This window comes from Monopterus albus, unplaced genomic scaffold (genome assembly GCF_001952655.1).
Source record: "Monopterus albus unplaced genomic scaffold, M_albus_1.0 scaffold187.1, whole genome shotgun sequence".
Lineage (NCBI taxonomy): Eukaryota > Metazoa > Chordata > Actinopteri > Synbranchiformes > Synbranchidae > Monopterus > Monopterus albus.
In genome coordinates this window covers 898738-919465 of record NW_018128067.1, presented here as the reverse complement: position 1 = coordinate 919465, position 20728 = coordinate 898738, and the positions used below count along the sequence as shown (strand labels likewise).

Sequence of the window (20728 nt, the reverse complement as noted above, 5' to 3'; positions counted from 1 at the left end):
AGGCTATGAAAAACTCTTCTGACTTAGTGGAGCGCCACCTCCTTTCCATTTTTCGTGATGCCTGCTTTAGGGAGCGGAGCTGCGAGCTGTACCACGGGGCTAGCCTCCTCTGTTTCACTACCTTCTTTTTCAGAGGGGCAATGGTATCAAGTGTATTACGCAGGAAGGCTGCAGTACTATCAACAAGATTATCGATTTGTGTGGGAGTAAAGTTAAGGTGGCCTCCTTCCACTGGGTTGGCAAACGGCACTGAAGTAGATAAAGATGGAATTATTTCCTTAAACTTGGTAACAGCACTGTCAGATTGTTGGGGCTGTCATTGTCGGCATCTACATGAATATTAAAGTCGCCTACTATGATTATTTTATCTGTACTAAGCACTAAATCAGACAGAAAGTCTGAGAATTCACTTAAAAACTCTGAATAAGTAGCAGGTGGACGGTATACAATAACAAACAGAACAGGCTTTTGAGTTTTCCAGTTTGGGTGTGAGAGACTCAGGGTGAGATTTTCAAATGAGTTATAACTATGTTTAGGTCTAGGGTTGATTAATAGGCTTGAGTCAAAGATCGCTGCCACACCTCCACCTCGGCCTGTGTTTCGAGGGATGTGACAGTTACTGTGACTAGGTGGAGTGGATTCATTTAGGCTGGCATATTCTTCCTGCTGTAACCATGTTTCAGTAAGACACAATAAGTCAATGTGATGTTCACTTATCAAATCATTCACTAACAGAGATTTAGATGAGAGAGATCTGATATTTAATAGTCCACATTTGATTGTCCTATTACTTTCTACTATAAGAGGAGTCATCTTAATTTTAATTAGGTTCTTATGAATAACTCCTCTGGAGTTGATTCTTGATTTATATAATTTAGGTGGGCGGGGGGCAGACACAGTCTCTATGGGGTACTGGGAGTGTTGGGTGGGTAGCAGCTGCAAGGAGACAGCAGAGAGGCGTGTAAGACTGCGACCCTGCATCCTGGACTCAACTCTGGGTTGTCATAATTTAGGTTGTAAAACAAACTCGTCCAGATTTTTAGATAAGAGAGCCGCACCACCCAAAGTGGGATGGATGCCGTCTCTGCTAATCAGACCAGGTTTTCCCCAAAATGTTTTCCAGTTATCTATGAAGCCCACGTTATTTTCTGTGCTTTATATATGAAGCTGGAGACAAAGGCCTTTAGCTTAGCTTAGTATAAATACTGGAAACACCACGTGGCCCTGCCCCAAAGCTACTCCAAATAACATAATATAATGTGCTAGTTAGTGAGCTTTAAAGGTGCTGCTTTTACCTTTGTACAGACATAGTCATTACCCTTGATTTCAGGTTAATTACTTCCTGGCTCTAACTTTATATTTAGGGTGCAGACATGAGAGTGGTAGTAATCTTCTCATCAAGTTCCCACAACATTTAATTGACCCTTTAAAGGGAATATCATTAAATCCTCACAATGGCCAGCGTGCATCCTGCTAAGTAATCTTGAGAAAGGCATTAAACCTGTAGACTAATAGACTCAATCACTCACTGTAGTTTTTCTAGATTCACAAAATCTCTGGTAAGTGTGTAGATGAACATAGTATTGTGTGTCATAGTGTATGTGTAGAATACATTTGGAGCAGAAACACACTTGATAACATCAGTATTATTGATTATAAAACAAAGACTTCTTTGTGGGATATTCTGTCACATGCTGCTCTCTTGACAGCCTAGTTAGTGAAATACATTGTCAACAGTGAGTTGCTCATACTGGCAACCACACCCTCACACATACAGACACCAAACACTGACCAGTGTGACTGATGTATGAGGGTGTGGTGGCTAACACTCCGTGGGTTACTCTGAAAGCGGAAGTGTGGCTTGTGTGAATGTGTCTAGATAGCATTTTGTGTGTGCAGTTGGTAAGTTTTAAACTACAGAAGCTAAATTATGTGCCCTTTCTTGCTCCAAACAACAGCAAGTAAGATGCAGAGAATAAAATGAGAGCACAATGACTACATGCATGACCTGCATGAAAAGAGAGCTGAAAGAGAACCGAAGTGTGTGGGGAGATGGGTGGGGTTAGTCACACATTGTTGATAGTATCAAGTCAAGTCACTTAGCTATTTAATATATCAATTTATAAGTAGTCCACCCATTGTAGTATTAATAATGTGCTACATGATAAAACCCCACCCATCCACTGTTTTGGGCAACTTGTTAAATGCTACCATAACATACAGTCCAGACTGTAAGTGTTTGGACAGTTACACATTTTTGGTTCTTCAAGTCCTGTGCTTCATCACATTTGAACAGAAATAAAATTATAAATATTGCAAAAATAGAAAATGGCAAATAACCAGGGAAGGACCAGTATATGTGGATGTCTAGAAAATCATTTTCACTGTGATATTCACAATTCCAGCATTACAGGATACAATCTGTATGTGTATATTTCCATGTGATTCTGAGGAATCTGTTGCACTGTCTGACATGTTCCTTCAACACCATGAACATATTCACACTGTAGTTTGTCTTGTCTCAGTCCCACGTACACCATCCTGTTGCTCGGACGCTCACCAGAGCATCAAATGTGGATTAATCCACAGCTGAAAATAGTCCCCTGTAATGAGTAATGTTTGTTAAAAGCTAAAATGGCTAGCTGTGAGGTGATTTTAAAGTTTATTTATTCAATAGGAACCAGTGAGTTTGAGGTAGGGAAACTGGGAAGTACTGAGAGATGGTCAAAGACAATAATGGTTTTGGTCTTTCCATTAGATTTGCTGACAACAACAAAAATATAGAATAAACCTAACATCCTTCAGGTCTGCCAGATGTCAAGCCCTCAACCTTTAATTAAGCAGCTCTGAATGTCAGACAGTCATAAAGAGACAGCATGTGTGTACATGTGTGAGTATGGATGCTGTTGGATGATTTAAATTAGAGGTGATTTTTTTTTTTCTATTACTTGAAGCAGCAGAAACACAGCAGTGTTTGAACAAGTCACAGCACCATGTCTGGAGGATGAAGGATGGCACACAGCTCTCGGTTGGGGGTGTGGCATCTGTCAGATTGGCAACATTTTCACTGAGTGTGCATTTGGTGCCCACACTGTTGACCAGGAAATGAAAACATAGCGTTGCAATGGAGACCAAGGCCAAGGAAACATAAACAAATGAGCCTGACTCATAACTCCCAGCCATATCATATCATTCATTTTGTTCTTTCTTTCTATCCATTGAGATTCCTGCACATCACTTCACTGTAGTGGCCTCATATATTGTATCAGGCACCGTCATGGAGGCTCACCAGGTAGAGTGCAAATACTGTAAACATGAAATAACCTAAAAATACTTTGAGGAAAAACTGCCTTGGTGTGATTTCTCATCAATTTTGCAAAGTTTGAAAAACAAAAAGCTATAGATACAAAGCATATCTTAGTAGTTAACCATATGTCCTGAATCCCGCTGAGACGTGTGTGTCCCACAAACCCTATGAAACCCTATATGTGCCCTATGAAAAACTTTTAAAAACACCATAATTAATATAATACATCCACAATGTATTCAAATGTGTATTATACATTATTATTATATTAAATCATGTAGTACTGCAGTGCTTTGATCTGTCTCTCTTTTCCTCTCTGCAGGTCATGTCTCTGCAGGTCTGTGTGTCAGGCTCAACTGCTTCAGTAATGAGATCATATGATGTCATGCAGTTCATCCAGAGCAGCCTGATCAGTCTGGCTGACTCCTGATGTGCATTTCTCTCTGTGTGTGTGTGTGTGTGTGTGTGTGTGTGTGTGTGTGTGTGTGTGTGTGTGTGGTGGGCTAGCTAGAGTTCCCTCCCAGCTATAGAAACACAATTGTGTTTGGTTAGGTTTAGGCACAAAAACAATTTGATTAAGTTTAGGAAAAGATTGTGTTTTGCATTAAAGCTTTGTTCTTAAGGTTACAAGACCTTTGTTGTCATGGTTAAGGATAATCACTTTTATTTGGCCAAGTATGTTACACACAAGGAATTTGTTTCCAGTACAGAACCGAGGCAGCCATCTGCAGCGCCAACTCACACTAATGGCTCTAACCATCGGGGGCAACTTGGGGGTTCAGTGTCTTGCTCAAGGACACTTCAACATGTGGACTGCAGGCACCGAGACTCAAACCATCAACCTTCCGGTTGGGAAGCAGCTGCACTACCCACTGAACCACAGTCGCCCCCTTCGGTTACAATAATAACCACATGATTAAGGTTTTGTAACAGTAATGGATAAAAAGAAAACTCAGTGTTTCACACTTGAATCAAACATAAGTTTGCTGTGGGAAGGTTCTGTGTTTCTGAAACCTCCTCCTGATGTCTCCTAACTGATTTTTCATCACCTAGCTTTCTTCTTTGCTCCTGTCATAATTACTACGGTCACTAGTGGTCACCTAACTATAATAAGCTGCTGGTACAAATCATGGCCAAACGAATTATGAACTCGTTTTTACTGGAGGATGGTCTCAAATTTTAAAGCCATCAGTCATGTAATTTCATACATTTTAAATTCCACTATTTCTATGCACTGTGTTCCTGATTTTTTTTTTTTAAATGGCTTAGCCTGTGCGCGACTGTGCATAAATACTACTATAATCTAATCTAATACTGTCATCCGGTTGTTAACATGCTAATACTGCTCATATACTGATTTTTAGGAAGTGTAATGTCTATCATGCTACTAATTTTGGTTTACCATGTTATCATTCTAACATTAGCATTAAACACAAAGTACACTTAAAACTATTGGGAATATCATTAGGTTTGCAAATCTCTGGTTGTAAACCTAAGACTGAAAATTTGACCTGATAATGATACTAGAAAAAAGGTTAATAGTGATCAAAGTAATTGCAGCTCATGAGGAAAGCATGAAAGTTTGAATGGATCTCATTGCAATCCATATAATATTTGTTGACTCATTTCGCTCAGAACTACAAATATGAAGCTCACTGTGGCACTAGCGAGATCAACAGTAAGGTTGCACAAGCTGTTCCTAAATTCAGACATAATCTAGCTTCAACATAAGTGGAGATTTACACATTGCCAATTAAAACAGGTTGCACAATACAAAATAATTGTTACTTACTAGAAATTTGTTGTTACTAGTTACATCACTAAGCACCAGGTGTCATTGTTCCATTCTTTTACTTAACTAAATTAGCTAAGAGACACAACTAACATTAGCATGCTTATAACCCCTTCAGACTGAGGAATAAAAGAGATTATACTGACATGTCTGTTCTGAAATGTGATCAAAATGCTGTTTCATAATGATGAGAAGACTTTGAATTACAGAGTTTTCAAAATGCTTGCATTTATAAAGGAGTGGCAGTCAAGTTTAATATTGTATTCATGTTCATTTGACCTCCTTAATTTTTTTTCCAGTTTGTGATGCTCATGATTCTCCAGTATAGTAACTTCCTTTAGTTGATAGCATTTGATTGGACAGCGCTGTAGATGCACCCTAACAAGATTAGGAAGCATTTCATGTTCAAACTTAGTATTATATTTATGAACTGTTGGTGCAGCCCAGTCTTTAGAGTCATGTTCTAGCATGGTTAAAAAGGTGCCTGAAGAGAAGTAGAAGGAACAGCGAGGATGATCAGCTGATGAAGGACAAGGCTAAGGTTTCAAGACAGGTTTTGGGGGTCAAAACAGGAAAAATACATTTTCTGTGCTGCCTCCTCTTTCCTCTCAGCTGTCTTTTATCTAACTAGAAATAGTTTCTGGTTTCAGCCCCTGACCTCCTCCTATCACACATCACATGCATCTTACAGTAAAACACACTCGGTCACACGCTGACATTCACAAGGAATGCAGCATTTTCAAATACTTTCAGCTGCCATTCAGTTGAGGTGACATCATCATTTGTTTCCTTTAACATCTGTTTCCAATGAATCCAGTTTAGATGCAGGCGAGGAGGGCAGCTATGCGTTCATGTATCGAGCCAGGATGACTGATAGAGAGAAACACACACTCGCAGAGCAGATGAGTTGTACAGGTGTGATGTGTTCATGAATGAGTATACAGCACCATGTTTTTCTGATATGATTTGCACAGCTTCACTTGGATGACTAAGAGGAGCCCCCAACGCACAGACACACACATACACATACCCTTTTTCCACTTTGGTTTTGCGGCTGCATTCATTCTGAATTAAAATGGGTTCTGAAGGAGTTATAAATAATCACCATCCTGATGACTTTTTGTTTTTGTCCCCTTTTTGGTGCTTCAGTGTCAAGTTTCATCTCATCCCTTGAATGTTGGATGATTCTGAGAAAATTTGCATTTATGGATATAGTTCCACACAACAAATGAAGTACACGTTCAACATCAATTCAGAAACAATTTCTTGGATAAATGACTGGCTTTTAAAAAATGTTTAATTTTATTAGTTAAAAATGTTGCAATAAAGCCAAATTAAGTTCTACTTCATATTTTAAAAGTTTTAATTTACTTCATTATTATATGAGCCATTATTATTGTGTGAATGCTGAGTCAGTATTCACACCCATGTTGTTTTTACTGTCCTTCATACATACATGTACCACAGTAACTGTCTAAAACAATGACTACTTCAGCTACACTGCTGCTTTGTACCAGCCTAAAAAACCTTCATGATACTGCATGAAATCTAGTGCTGTATTCTTTAAAACTTCAGTGAAATTGTAACTGACATTTGTCATTTACTACTTGATGCAAGAAAAATATTACTTTAACCCAGTTTTCATAAAAATTAGATTTTTAAAGTTAGTATTTTTTAAATTCCAAATTAGCTGTTTGTGAGGTGAAAAACTAACACAGAAATACACTTGGATACATGGACACACACACACATAACTGAAAAGTCTGTGAGCCAGCAGGGTCGTAATGATGTCACTGGGATCAGACAGCTTCTGTAACACTACTCTGCCTGGCGCTGAGGTGTGTGTGTGTGTGTGTGTGTGTGTGTGTTTATACAAGTATGATCTTGCGGATATGGGTAAATGTGTATATTTGTATATACACACACTTAACAGACATTTGCATGAATGTACATTTTGGGTGCATACATGAAAGCAACTCCAGAAGATTTAGGGCTAACTTTAGAGATTTAGGGGAGGAAAAAGGCGGAGATGGAGGGAGGTTGAGACTGAGAGGGAGATCAGTCATTCATGACTGCTCGTTCTTAACCCCCCCCCCACACACACACACACACACACCTTATATGGACACAACTGCTGGAGCCCATCTCTCCATTTCTATACCACACATACAGACACTGAAGCCACCAAACTACTAACAGTCATGTGTTATTAATTTTTTCAGCCCCCGATCCAAATTTAAGAAATCTTCCCTATAGTCTAATGAGACTAAATTGCTGCCTTTGTCATGCAGTAGTGCACTACTCTGCCTTGCAACCTGATTCAAGATGAACAACTGATATCCAGAATCCATCTCTCTGTGTCGCTGAAAGCCTCTGTTTGGTTCACTGCCGTTCTCAAGCCTCCACTGTTTAGATGAGTTCAAGAGAGTAGACGACTCAAGAGAGGCATGGTGGTCATGAGGGAATCTAATAGTGCTTATTTGGGGTAAGAGCCAGAAAAACAGAAAAAATAAGAAGGGCAGAAACACAACAAGGGGGGTGGTTGTGGTGTAGATTTGGGGGTGGAGAGAATACAGGCGGGCTGAAAGAGACAGGACAAGCAGAGGAAGAGAGGCTGAGAGAAAGGAAGGCAGAGCTTACCTTAAAAGGCTGTGTTTGTAGATGAAGAAGGCCGTTGGAGTGTTTAAATGTAATTGTGCTTGTGCAGTCCCAGGTTGTTAAATGTCCCCAACCTATATTAGCAGATCGGTGGACAGGATTAAGAGGCTTTATAGAGCAGAATATAGGCAAAACCTCAGAGGGGATTCAGCCAGAGAGGCCACCCTCCTTGGAGTCGAACTTTCATCGCTTCCCAGTCTGTAGCTTGTGACGATGGAGGTGTTATGTGTGATTGTGTGTGTGTGTGTGTGTGTGTGTGTGTGTGTGTCTTGCCAAAATGGTCAGTAGCTACTAGCAATAGATTCCTGTAGCCTGATTCATTCAGCTCAGCCAGGCCTCCTTTTAAAGTCTGCAAATGTGTTGTCTTGATGCTGAACACCACTGTCTAATTTCAGTATCCAGGTGGAATGCACATACACACTGACAGACTGGTTCCTCAGAAAAAGCTCTTCTACTGTAACTCAGTTACAAAAGTGCGCATGTCCTGATTACATGAACACACACAAAGACACACACTCATCCTGCCTCAGCCCCATGAACTCATTACCCAACAGGAACTGAAGATCTGGGAATGGGTCCAGGTTTCTCTCTTTCTCAATTTGTCAGCCCTGCTTTCCTCCAATGTGGGTGATTTTCTTAATATGGGCAGGGAGGGAGTGCAAAGGGAATAACAGAGCTGAACACTGGAGCAGAGTTACCACAGACCATCCATCTTCACTCCTCATACTCCATATGCTAGACCTACTGTAATTTAAAGTGTTTGTTTAATCTCCACAGTGTGCACAGCTGGGGTCTCCCACTTAAGATTACACAGGCATTGCCTAAAGGTTTAGACAATCCCAAGTTTCATTTACAGTGATGACCCACCACAGAGTGCTCCATCTAGGCTAATGAGGTAGTCCTTAATTCTCTATCTAAAGTATTTGTTTAAATCCTACCTTTAGTCATCTGAGTTTTCTTGTATACTTGCCAGCATCTTCTTTCTTTCTGCCTTTTTGGGCACACAGCTTTTCAACTGTCAAGCACTTTGAATTGCATTGCTCTGTGTGAAAAGTGCTATGATTAATTGATTGATTGATTGACTGACTGATTGATATGCATATGTGTCCTCATTCAAATGCATACAATACAAACAAGACAAGAACCCACTTTTAAAAGCTTTTCTCCATTTTGACCCCTAATCACAAGTTATGCTCTCTAGGTGGGCATGAGCTGGGAATTGTTCAACCAAAGAGTCATTTCCTTTCTTGAATTATTTGTTTTGAAAAAAGGTGAAGTGTTTTCTCTTTATCCAGGCCCGCCATGTGTCTTGCGCATGTCCTGGAAAAGATGAGCTCCAAAGGCCCCCCCCCTCCAATGACTGCGCACACGTTGCATACGGGCATATGCCATAATCCCCATTTGAAAAAATTCTCATCTCCCAAGTGCAAATATACTAACCCCCACCCCACCCCACCCTAGCCCCCTTCACCATACTCAGCAGCACTGTATCAGCACTAGAATCCTTCAAATTCCTGGGCTCCACTGTCTCCCAGGACCTGACGTGGACATCCAACATCAGGACCATCACCAAGAAGGCAAAGCAGAAGATGTACTTCCTGCACCAGCTCAGGAAGTTCAACCTGCCCCAGGAGGTGCTGGTAAAGTTCTACAGAGGAATCGAGTCTGTTCTCTGCCCCTTCATCACTGTCTGGTTTGATTCAGTTACCAAGCAGGACAGTCAGGACTGCAGAAAGAATCATCTGTGCCAGCCTGCCCTCCATGGAGGACCTGTACACCTCACGGGTCCTCCATGGAGGGTGGAGAGGATCACTGCAGACCCCTCACTCCCTGGACACAGACACAGACTGTTCTCTGCCCCTTCATCACTGTCTGGTTTGATTCAGTTACCAAGCAGGACAGTCAGGACTGCAGAAAGAATCATCTGTGCCAGCCTGCCCTCCATGGAGGACCTGTACACCTCACGGGTCCTCCATGGAGGGTGGAGAGGATCACTGCAGACCCCTCACTCCCTGGACACAGACTGTTTGAACTCCTCCCCTGTGGACAACGTTACAGGTCACTGTGTGCCACAACAACCAGACAAAGGGACAGTTTCTTCCCCCAGGCCATCACTTTGATTAATGGTTAACTCTGACTGAAGCTACAGGACTTGACAGCCACTGCACTGCAATAATTGTAAAGCGTACCACTACATGCACCAGTCTGAGCTCTAAATGTGTATATACTGTATGTATGTAACGTTTATAATTACTGCCTCTCCTCCTTCTCCCACACTTCCCCTACATTTGATTGCACTATTCTATCATCTGTTGCCTAAAACACACTGAGAGTCTCTGTACCAGAGACAAATTCCTTGTATGGTCAAAATACTTAGCAATTAAAGCTGATTCTGATTCTAACTGTAGCCCCACCACCAAAATTCAGTCATAGAGAGATGGAAAATTGTTAAACTCGTTTAATCCTTTGTAGACTACTTTACAACAATTTACATAGAAATATATTACTGGAATCTTAAACAGCCCAAACCTGTGCTGTTTCCCTCCCTCTCCTCCCCGGTACAGCTGGCGTCACTCGCCTTGCTCTCGCCGGCAACCTGGGCTTGATCTTGTCTTTCTCTCCTCTCTGACACAGCTACGTACAATCCCAACATTGAGCTGTTTCTGTCAGAGGATGCACTGTGTTTGTTTTTATATGTTAACCTGTGGGGAAAGGTTCTGTTAATATGTGCTATATTTTAAAGTCATTGTCTGATGTACCTGTGCCTGATGGGTAAATAGGCATGCACACATAGTGTGGGCCAGAGTGTGGTTTTACACATGGTTCAAGTAAGATGCTTATGAGTGTGTGTTATAATTATTCCTCTGTAACATGACTATTCTGTCTGGTTTTCCTGCCCTGAGATGACAGCACCAACAGTATACAAGCTAATAACTGGATGTTAAAGGTAACACTAGGTAGTAGCTGTTAGTTGGTGTTTTTGCCAGATGTTTAACTTAGGCTGACATGATGTCAGTGTGCGTACTTGTACTTGAAGCTTCATGTTCATTTTCAGTAAATATTTTTAAATACCTGGACATAAAGTCCTTTGCACCTCTTTGTTGTTTTCTCATTTATTGTTTTTCTTTTCTTTTCTGAGCACCTGACCTTTGTGACTGGCCATTTGCAGAATGTGTGAATGCCCCATTACAGCAGCGTGGCAGACCAAACCATTTTGTGCACTATGAGGGACAGTAGAATTGTTTTGACCAACTATGTCAAAAATTAGGAAGATAAAAATAGCATAGTTTTAGTGTGACTCACAAATACTATATGAAGTTTCCAAAAACAAGTATATTTGATAAATTATTCTGGAAGAGTATTTAAAGGCTAGAGGGCCACTTTGGGCCCCTTATTGCCCCAGGGCCCTGGACAACTGGCAGCCCTGTGTTTATCTGCCATGTTGTTGTGCCTTTGGCTCTGACCAGCTGGTTTGACTAATACACACACACATACTTGTACTTGATATTTGTAAGAACACTGCCATTGACATTATGCATTCCTTAGCCCCTAACCCTAACCCATCGTGAATATTTCCTAACACCTAACCTTAATTGTCAGAACTAAGCCCCTCACCCTAAGTCTAACATAAAGCGTAATTCTAACCTGAACCCTAAAACCAAGTCTTAATCCTGGAAAAAGTGTTTCGGAATGTGAGGACCAGCCAAAATGTCCTCACTTTCCAAAAATGTCCTCAATATGTAGCAAAAAAAGAAAAAAATCACTATGAGCAAGTACAAGAACACACACACAATACACTAACACAGATGCTGCACATGTAAGCATATCAGTGATTTCATCTCCAGCCTGGTTAAAGTAACAAACTACTACATAACTTTCTCATTATAGTGTGGGAATACAGAAACAGATGCAGCTTTCAACACTCATGTGTGCACACACACACACACACACACACACACAAATGCACACACAGTACATGCAGAGGACTTTCCCAGAAGGAAACCCCTGCAAGAGATCTTAAGCTTTTTTCCATGACATACAACACACATGTATGCAGGACTCTTAACCACACACACACACACACACACACACACACACACACAGTGCTCATATGCACATCCACAAATACACACTCAGTACAGTTTCAAACATCTCATTATTCCTGAGGTCCAGAGTGTGTGTGACTCAGGCTGCAGCAGATTCTGATGTCTGCTGTGGCTGAGTCAGTGTGATTATTCTGCCCTGCCCTGACTTCAGATCCTCATAGTACAGTTTACTGTATTTGTGGTAAGAGCTGATACTACATATTAAGTGTACTGAAGGAATGTATTTGCAGGTGCAAAAGGTTTTAAGTAGTGGTTTGAGCTGTAATGACAATGAGCTCTTGCTCTGTGGTGGTCTGGTTGTGTTTGCTGTCTTGTTGCTTGTCTTGTAGATTGCATTGAGGTTTTACTGTTCAGTTCATATCAGCTTTGTTTTGTATTGTTTTGGACCATTCTGTGTTGTGTGTAATTAAATGGGCGTGTTTATTTCAGTTCTCATGAAGAAAATTTAATATTATTAAGTGGTATTCAAAATGACCCATGTACATACAGTATTTGCTGAATAATTAATAACCTAGCTTTAGCTTCCGAGTGGGAATCCTCATAAACCTTGCCAGGTATGGCTGCCATATGTCTCCCTTGAAAAAGAGATCTTTATCTCATTGGGACTTCTTGGTAAAATAAAGTTTAAAAGAAATTAGAAAAGAAAGGTGACACTACTATCCATACCTGAGCTAGCATATTTACTGACTGTCTACCCAAATGTCTGCATTGTGTAGAGGCTAAGCTACAATGGCTGGTCCAACTAGAATGATTCAGTGTCATCTGAATTCCCTGTCCCCCTCATTAGTACAATCGTCATCAGTGGTTGGACTACAACAGTTTAACAAATAGCCACAAATAACTGCTGGTGTGCTGCTGTACAGTTGGGTTATATGTATGCTGGCGTGTTCCACACATGCACACCTGAGAACATGGTGGTGACCTCCTGACAGCAAGAAGAAGAGTTCCTTCCTTTGTTGTATTTATCTGAACAACATGAAAAAGTCAAAAAAATGAAAACGGTGTGTCGCCACTTAACAAGAGCAGGACTAAAGATGGGAACTACACAGTGGCCTATACGGTGTTAAAATGAGTGTCCATATCACTCGTCTGGCACATGCGCAGTCAGCACACTGGTGGTGCAGACAGTTGCACAGACTCAAAATTTGGGCTAGCATCCATGGGACATAGAGGGACCTGGCTGCCGACAAGATGGTGGGCTATGACCAAGATTTGTGCACTGTCAGCCCATTTGGTCATCCTTTGCTTAGCCCTCAGATCTCTGTAAGTGTTGTTGAACTGATTTGTAGCTGATTTGTCTCCCTCAGCTGTTCATTAAAGTCAAACCATATTTCACATCTAAACATGAACCATTTAATGAGTAACACGTTTCCATATTGAATCCACTTTGTCATATGGGAGCCACTTTTATCTGCATGTACAAGTGCCTCTGAGCGAGGGATGGAGGGATGAGAGAGCAAAGAATGCGAGTAAAGAGACGTATTTGTTTAATTAGCTGCCAGTGGGATTTAATGTGCTGTTTATGGGTCTGATCTAAGTGCTCAGGCCTCATGTCTGCATGCAGACTCATTGGCAGTGACCTGATGCATGTGTATGGTTCAGTCAGTACAGTCAGTACAGTGTGTGTGTGTGTGTGTGTGAAGAAGAAGAGAGGGAGAAAGTGAATGCACAACGGCCCTTTTAGACAGTCTCTTCCATCAGTTCCAGTTAAACAGTTTACCTCTTTAGCTCCTTAACTGGCTAACAGATAGAAGCTTTGTTATAAGACGGGCAGCTGGCCCCGACTCCTGATTTTTAAGTATTTTTTCTGAAACTATTACTCTCGCAGTCTTTTTTCCCCTCTTACATCCTTCTTTGCACATCAAAAGAGGCTCAGGCTCTACAAAAGTACTACAAAAAGTACTTTTTTTAGGTTTAGGCATAAAAACTACTTGGTTTAGAGAAAGACTGTGGCTTGGATTTAAAGAAGTACTTCCCTTAGGTTGGAGGACCTTCATTGCCATGGTTATAATAATAAATGTTGTGTACTGTCATATTTGAAAAGCACACCTCCCCCAGTCACGTGACACTCCCTGTTAGGATCATTGCATTTGTTGTGTACTGGTCAGTTGTTAAATGCAGAATTTAGCTCTTCTTGTGAAATCATAAAAATAGAACGTATCACATGGCCATTTTGCATTTTTACTTGGGATTATTAGTCACTGCTAAATAAATATCATCTGTAACAGACATAAATTCCACTGGTGTTGGGAGTTACAGATACAGTATATGGAAGTAAAGGTGACACTTTTTAACCTCCTTTGTTTAGTGTCTATAAGCTGTATCTATAAACCTTTTTAAATTGCAACACAAAATATAGGATGTTAAACAAGGAAATCAAAACTATGGACACAGGACGTTTATAGACAAATACAAGGATATAAAAACATTCAACTAAATTTCCATACTGAAAATTCCAAATATTAAACATTTCTTTCATTCATTTACAAAACATTTTTATGTAATATGTGACTTTTACTACTCCAGTGTCTTCACAAGGTCCTTTGCTATTGTTGTAGGATTGATGTGTACTGTTCAGACCAAAGTACGCTCATCTCTAGGAGAAAGAACGTGTCTCCTTCCTTGTCTCATGGTGTTTATACTTGTGTAGTATTGTTTGCACAGATGAACGTGGTACCTTCAGCTGTTTGATGCTAAATACATTTTAAAGTATTTTGTTGTCTGGTTCCTCTGTGGGAGGGATTTTCAGTCAGTGTTGTAGTACTCAAGTCCAGCTCAAGTCCAGATTTTCAGAACTCATGACTAGACTCAAACTTGAGTGCTGATGACTCGGACTCAGACTCTGAAGTTGGAGATGAGGATTTTGATTTTTTTTCGGCCTAAGATATTGATATTCAACCCTTTTCACCTGTGCCATATTGTATCCAGCACACTTACATCAAAGCATATATTCCACCATTCTATCAATGATTTTTATACAACAAATCACTGAGCATAAACATAAATAGGTGGTGCAACACACTGTTAGAAAGTTTGGAAAATAAAATGGTGAGAGCTATGCCATTTGTGTTTAATGCAGACCTTTGATGACTGACTCAGGTAACAGGGACTCAACTCAAACTCTGCTCAGACTTGACCTGGACTCGACTCAGATTATTCTATAGTGACTCGAGATTCAACTCAGAGGTTTAGTGACTTGACTACAACACTGTCTCTGGTCAACTGCACACTCTCAATGGCATGTCCCTGCCTCACTCTTAAGTACTGTTTTGGGAAATGTTTGTGGAAATGTAAAAGCATTCATAGGAATGGGCTTAGAAAATGCTTTTCTTTTCTAAAGTCATTTGGCAAAGGAGACTGATTTCCAAGATGCTCCTCGGGTAGAAGAGATGACCCAGGTTCCTGGCTGCAGGTTTGATTCTGCTGTAAAGTGGAGGTGGATTTTGGAGGACTAGAGAACATTTTGGGACATTCCATGCTTATTCTCTGATGGATAAGATAGACGTTGTTGTGATTCACTATCTCCACTTCATTGTATCAGGACATACTGTCCATCTGTGTGTCAGCCAGTGAGAATGGTAGTGAATGTTGTGTGGTTGCTGCAGAGAACAGCTGTGTGCATGCAGTTTGTCACAACACTATAGTGTTTATTTCTGCTGCTTTATCTGTCTTCCGCTCAATTACATAAAAATGAGTCTATGTGTGTGTGTGTGTGTGTGGGGGGGTTGTACCCTGAAAAAAAAGCCGCTGGTGAAGTAACTTCCACAAGCTGCATGCAGATGATGTCAGTGACCGACTGGACGATCACCACAACAGCAAACATCTGGCTCTTATTAATACACTGATTCGCACACACACACACACACACACACACACACACACACTTTTAGAACTTTACTGCTCATGTCTTTGTAGAAGAAGAATTAATTGTGGAAGTGTTATAGGTTGTTTTCCTTTGCTGTCACTAGCCTTGTCCTCCTCTTTCTTCTGTCTGTTAATCCTTCTCGTCTTTTCTCATTTGTTCTTTCTCTCGTTTTCCTTCCCTGCCTCCTCCATTTCTCTGCCTCGTTTTATCTCTTCGTCTTCTGTCTTTGCTCCGTGCTGCAGCATCATTTCTCATAGCAAAGAAGTATGGGTACTGTATGCAACATTTGAAGGAGAAAAAAGACATTGCAGAAACATAACTAATATTCATCTTTTTGTTTGTAATTTCTCCATATTCTCTTCCACTTACACAAGACTTCCCCAACAGCCCCCCAACCCCCTGCACTTCCACCACCACCTCTGCCTCCCTTCTCCTCCATCCATCCATCCTCCCACCAGACTGATGAACTGTAAATAGAAGGCACAGCAAAGGTCGAACATTCTTGGTTCCTGAGCCAATGCTCAGCTGGAGAGCACACACACATACACACACCCGTGTTAAGTCAGAGCAGGGTTTGACAGAGAGAAACACCGCTCACCACGTTGACTGGTTAGTCTGAACAATAACAAATAACAGGAAAGCGGGACAGAGGGTGGAGATTGGTGTCGGAGTGTATACAGTATCTATCCCTTTCACACACTCACAAAGAAAGACACATGGAAACACAGAAGAATGCGGCTCTACCCACACACATCCCCAGGGTAGAAAAAAAGATGGGAGAGATACCGTAGGTGCCCTGCACGGGCCGGTGACATCACACCTTTAAAATCCTGAGGGCGCGGTCATGACGTGACCCATAAAAACCAGAAGTACAGAAGAGAAACAGGGAGAAAGTAACACCCCCAGGACCTCTGATGCTTCACCCGTTTACCAATTAAGGCTCTCGCTGTGGAGGAGAGAGAGAGAAAAAGAGAGAGAGAGAGAGGCAGAGGTAGAAAAGAGCAAAAGAGCGGGGGGGCTATCTCTTTCTTTCCTTCACGAAACCAGTACAACCAGTACACTCATTTCCCCCACCGGGACTGCGCGTGGGGAGGGAGGTCCGGGACCTCGGTGCAGCACACACACAAACTCACCCTCTGTGGACAAAGTAAGTGCAGGCTGCTGCGCGCACTGACCGAGAGGACCGGAGAGATCACAGCTTACAACACACACGTAAGTTTCGTCCCGCTGTGTGCAGACTTGTTGGAGTGTGAGTGAGAGCGATGCTGCCTGTCACTGCGGGAGATTTTCTTTTCTCTTGACTAAAATCTTTTCTCTGAAGTTGCGTCAGTGTGATTGTGGTCCAGGTTTCCAGCTGTAAATGAAGTTTTCTGTCATGTATGATAATGTGTGACAGCTATGTGTCACTGTTTAACCGGTGGGAGTGCGGTGACAGAGACCAGCGGTGTTTAGGAGGGACAGTACCGAGGGTCTCACCCAGTGGCCTGCTGCTACAGTGCTGTGCGCCGCGGTTCACGCACGGCCAATCTTTTTTCATATCTCTGTAGTTTTGCTGCACACAGTCGGTTTATGGCTCTGGTGCCCTCACTCATATTTCGTTGCATATAGTGATTGACACCGCATCGATCGGTCAGCTGACGTTAACTTGGAAGTACTGTAGTGTATAGGCTGGAGCTCACCCACCTCTCTCACTTCATTCCCACAAATAAAGTTTGTTTATAGGCTATCGCGCACAGTCTTGTGCGTGCACTGCAGCATCGCCCCGTTACAATTAGGGGCTCCACACCAAATAAGGTAATACACGGACACTGACTGCACTGGCGCTTTCTACTGGGGGTCGGGTGGTGGCCGCTTGGGCCCTCTACCGCCGGCAGCGAGCCTCGCACCAAGAGCAGGAGGGCCACTTGGTCCAGGACGTTTCAGCGTGTTTAATGTCTGGTCTTCTTATAAAAGACACAGGGTTTGGTTTTCCTTTTTATAGAAGGGGAGAAAATACATCACGGACGATTTATAAAGATTTGACTGCTTTCTTACACCCAGGTGAATCAAATGAGGGGCTGGGGTCCTGTATGATGTTACATTTTAAGGGTTGGAACACAAGAAGAACATGACACAATGGCATAATGATCCTTTAAACTGAAATAACTTGTTGGACTCTTTTAAGAAACAGTTGTTTAAACACACATATATACTGTATACAGTACAGGACAAAAGCAGACTGGTTAGTCTCTCAGGTGTTTTCCTGACAGGCAAAGGTGTGTTGTTATTTTATAAAGACACCAGTTATCAGATGTGTGCTTTAATGCAGCTTTTAATCCATGTATAGCTTGTTTTCACATAGCAATATTTTTACTAAAAATAGAAAAATGTTTTTATAGCCATATCTGTGTGGGGTGTGTGAATATGGTCAGTTTTCTGATATTGATACACTGACATATTATTAACAGATGGCTTCCCAAAAATATGGTGAGATATTTCCTTCCAGAAAAACACAATTCTTGATTCAGGATTAACAGCAATCTAATTTGAGAGTTAATGTGGTGTGGTGTTTGTGTGGTTGTACCAATCACTGCATCAGGTAAGTTCAAATAGTCATGGCCATGATATTGCAACAGGGCTTCTGCCAGTGAAAGATGGCAGTGATGCTACGTGCCATCGGATTCCTCATCATCTGTCCGCCCCACTGTTAAATGTCTTCGGTGATTAGATCGAAAGAGTGGAATGGGCCTCTAATGTTCTCAATATGAATATCACCTGTTGTTTCCAGACTTTTCTAGCAGGTGATTTTCTAACATCCCTACACAGCTTCCATCTAAATCACAACTGAGAAAAAAAAATGCATATTTTCAGATTGCTTTGGATGTTACTGATGGTCCTGCCAACAATTTGGGAAAGACTCTGATGACTTATTGCAGCTTCTTGGCTACATTTCAGCTTGATAATAAAGAAGTGATGAGAGGCATAAAGAGAAAAGAATGAGGGTGCATGTGAGATGTAAACATGTCGACCAAGCCTGTCCTTAGTTGATACGACTTGTCCTGCTTTCACCCAACAAGTGCCACCAAACAACACACACTTTCTGTCTGCAGGAAATTTAGGGGAAAGCCATTTGTTTGCTGTAATCTGTGTGTCTGACTCTCTCTGTACCAGTACCATGTGGTTAGAGGCGCTGCGTGCAGCGTTCGTCTGGCTTCCTTTGTTGAGTCCCATGTTGCTCAGCTGGTGGTTGATCGGATGTGGTGAGTGATGGTGAGAAGCTGCTGGTATTGCTGTTATAACGGAAGTAACACCCATGTTCATCTCAGCAAATAACTATCTAAACCATGCTAACTTGGTCTAATTTAATATGAAATATACAACAAAGGCCCTCAGCATTTTTAATATTTATATTAAGACATTTATATGATTAATAATATCATAGCATCAGAAGCTCTCTTCTCACTGTATTTGTTTTATTAAATAAGCTCTTTACCTGTCAGACTGTGCTTGGTTTCTCATCACTTCCCTCTCACCTGACAGAGACATATTAGAGAAACTTCACTCCACTCTTTGGGTTTCATGTAATTTTTATGCTGCTGTTGTTGCTTCTAAGCTTTGGCTAAAGTGAAATGTGAAATAACAGTGCAGGATTTAGCTCCATTACTCTGCTCCTCCTTGGATTTGACTCAGTTTCTCAAAACCTTAATAACGCCAAGGTCTTTTTTCAATGCTGGCAATTTTTTTAAAAATGTGAACCTTCCTCAAAGCTTGTGGGATCATGCCTTTGTAGACCTTGCCTGAAGAGCTCTGCTTTTAAATTTTATTTTGAAAATCTTTATTTAAAAAGTTATTACTTGATCTTCTTTACGTGCTTTAATGTATTTGTTTGATGGAAGTACACAGTGTGGAAGTATTCAGATCCTTTAGCTGAAGTGCCACAGTGTAAAAATACTCTTGTACAGGTTAAAGTTCCGCATTTAAAATGTGACTTCATTAAAAATATAGAAGTAATGTGAACAAAATGGATTCAAAATAACAACAATAAAAGTATTCATTAGCTAGAAACACTGTTTTGAGACAATTACTTTACTGTATATTATATTACTATTATTATTTAATGTAATCTGTCTATGTACTGCCAGTTTTTGGTAGTTTATACACTAATCATCAGTTTAACATTAAAGCACAGCATCAAAGAAGAATAGACAGATACAGTTAGAAAAGCAAAGGTACCCAGAGGACGTGAAAAGAGTGTGGTTGTGAAAACAGGGAAGACAGGAGTCAGCTCAAAGAAAACTGAAACATGCAGTACTATAAATACTCACCAGAGGGAGCCAAATGACAAGCCAGAGAGATCCGTTTGGTCTTCAGATCCTGAGACATTTGAACGTGTCTCCAGCTCTTTCTGTCCACGCCCTGTGATTTGTCTCCTGTTTATTGGGCAAATTCCATTGAAACAACAGACAACACTACACACTACCAGTTTTTTAGCTGTCACTTAACTCCAGGTAACACTGTAATGTGTTTTATGAAGTTCAGCATGAGTTGAATCAATGGATGACTCCTCAAGACATTTATACTTCAGGGTATCCATTCACTTAAAGTCTGTCTTATTTGCCCTGCTTTCCTGCTCTGCTAGTGTTGTCATATAGGTTTTATATTTTAATTCTTGCCAAAGCTTGTAAATGTTGTCACAACTTTGCATTTAATGCTTAAAAACTATCTGGGTCTGTTGTTTTAAATGGCTCAGTGCCGGTGCCAGAATGTGTAAGTGCTCGATTAATAGGGCTCTTTTACTGGGGTGTTATTAAGGCTGGGGGCTCCAGGCTTGTTATGGGGGTGAAGGGCATTCTTCAGATTCTCCCTCAATCAGACACACACAAACACACGGGCACACACACAAAGGCAGAACCTTTTTGATGGCTGCTGGCCACAGTGGCTCCTGGCACTGAGCTCCTTATTTAGTCAAAAAAGCTGAAGAGTCACACCTCTCCATCTGTACAGCCACTGCTGTTCTGCTA

At 41.2% G+C, this 20728-nt stretch overlaps 1 protein-coding gene across 3 annotated transcripts in view; it reads left to right on the top strand.

The window, feature by feature from the left end:
• The first annotated feature begins 16749 nt into the window (after positions 1–16749).
• The window catches only part of flna (filamin A, alpha (actin binding protein 280)), a 46903-nt gene continuing 42924 nt past the window's right edge, over positions 16750–20728 (top strand). For 2 of the 3 annotated variants that reach the window (XM_020617216.1, XM_020617214.1), the window contains exon 1: positions 16750–16940. The gene's annotated coding sequence lies outside the window, so the exon portion shown is untranslated. The remainder of the gene's footprint in view (positions 16941–20728) is intronic. The other variant, XM_020617215.1, reaches the window with a different exon arrangement.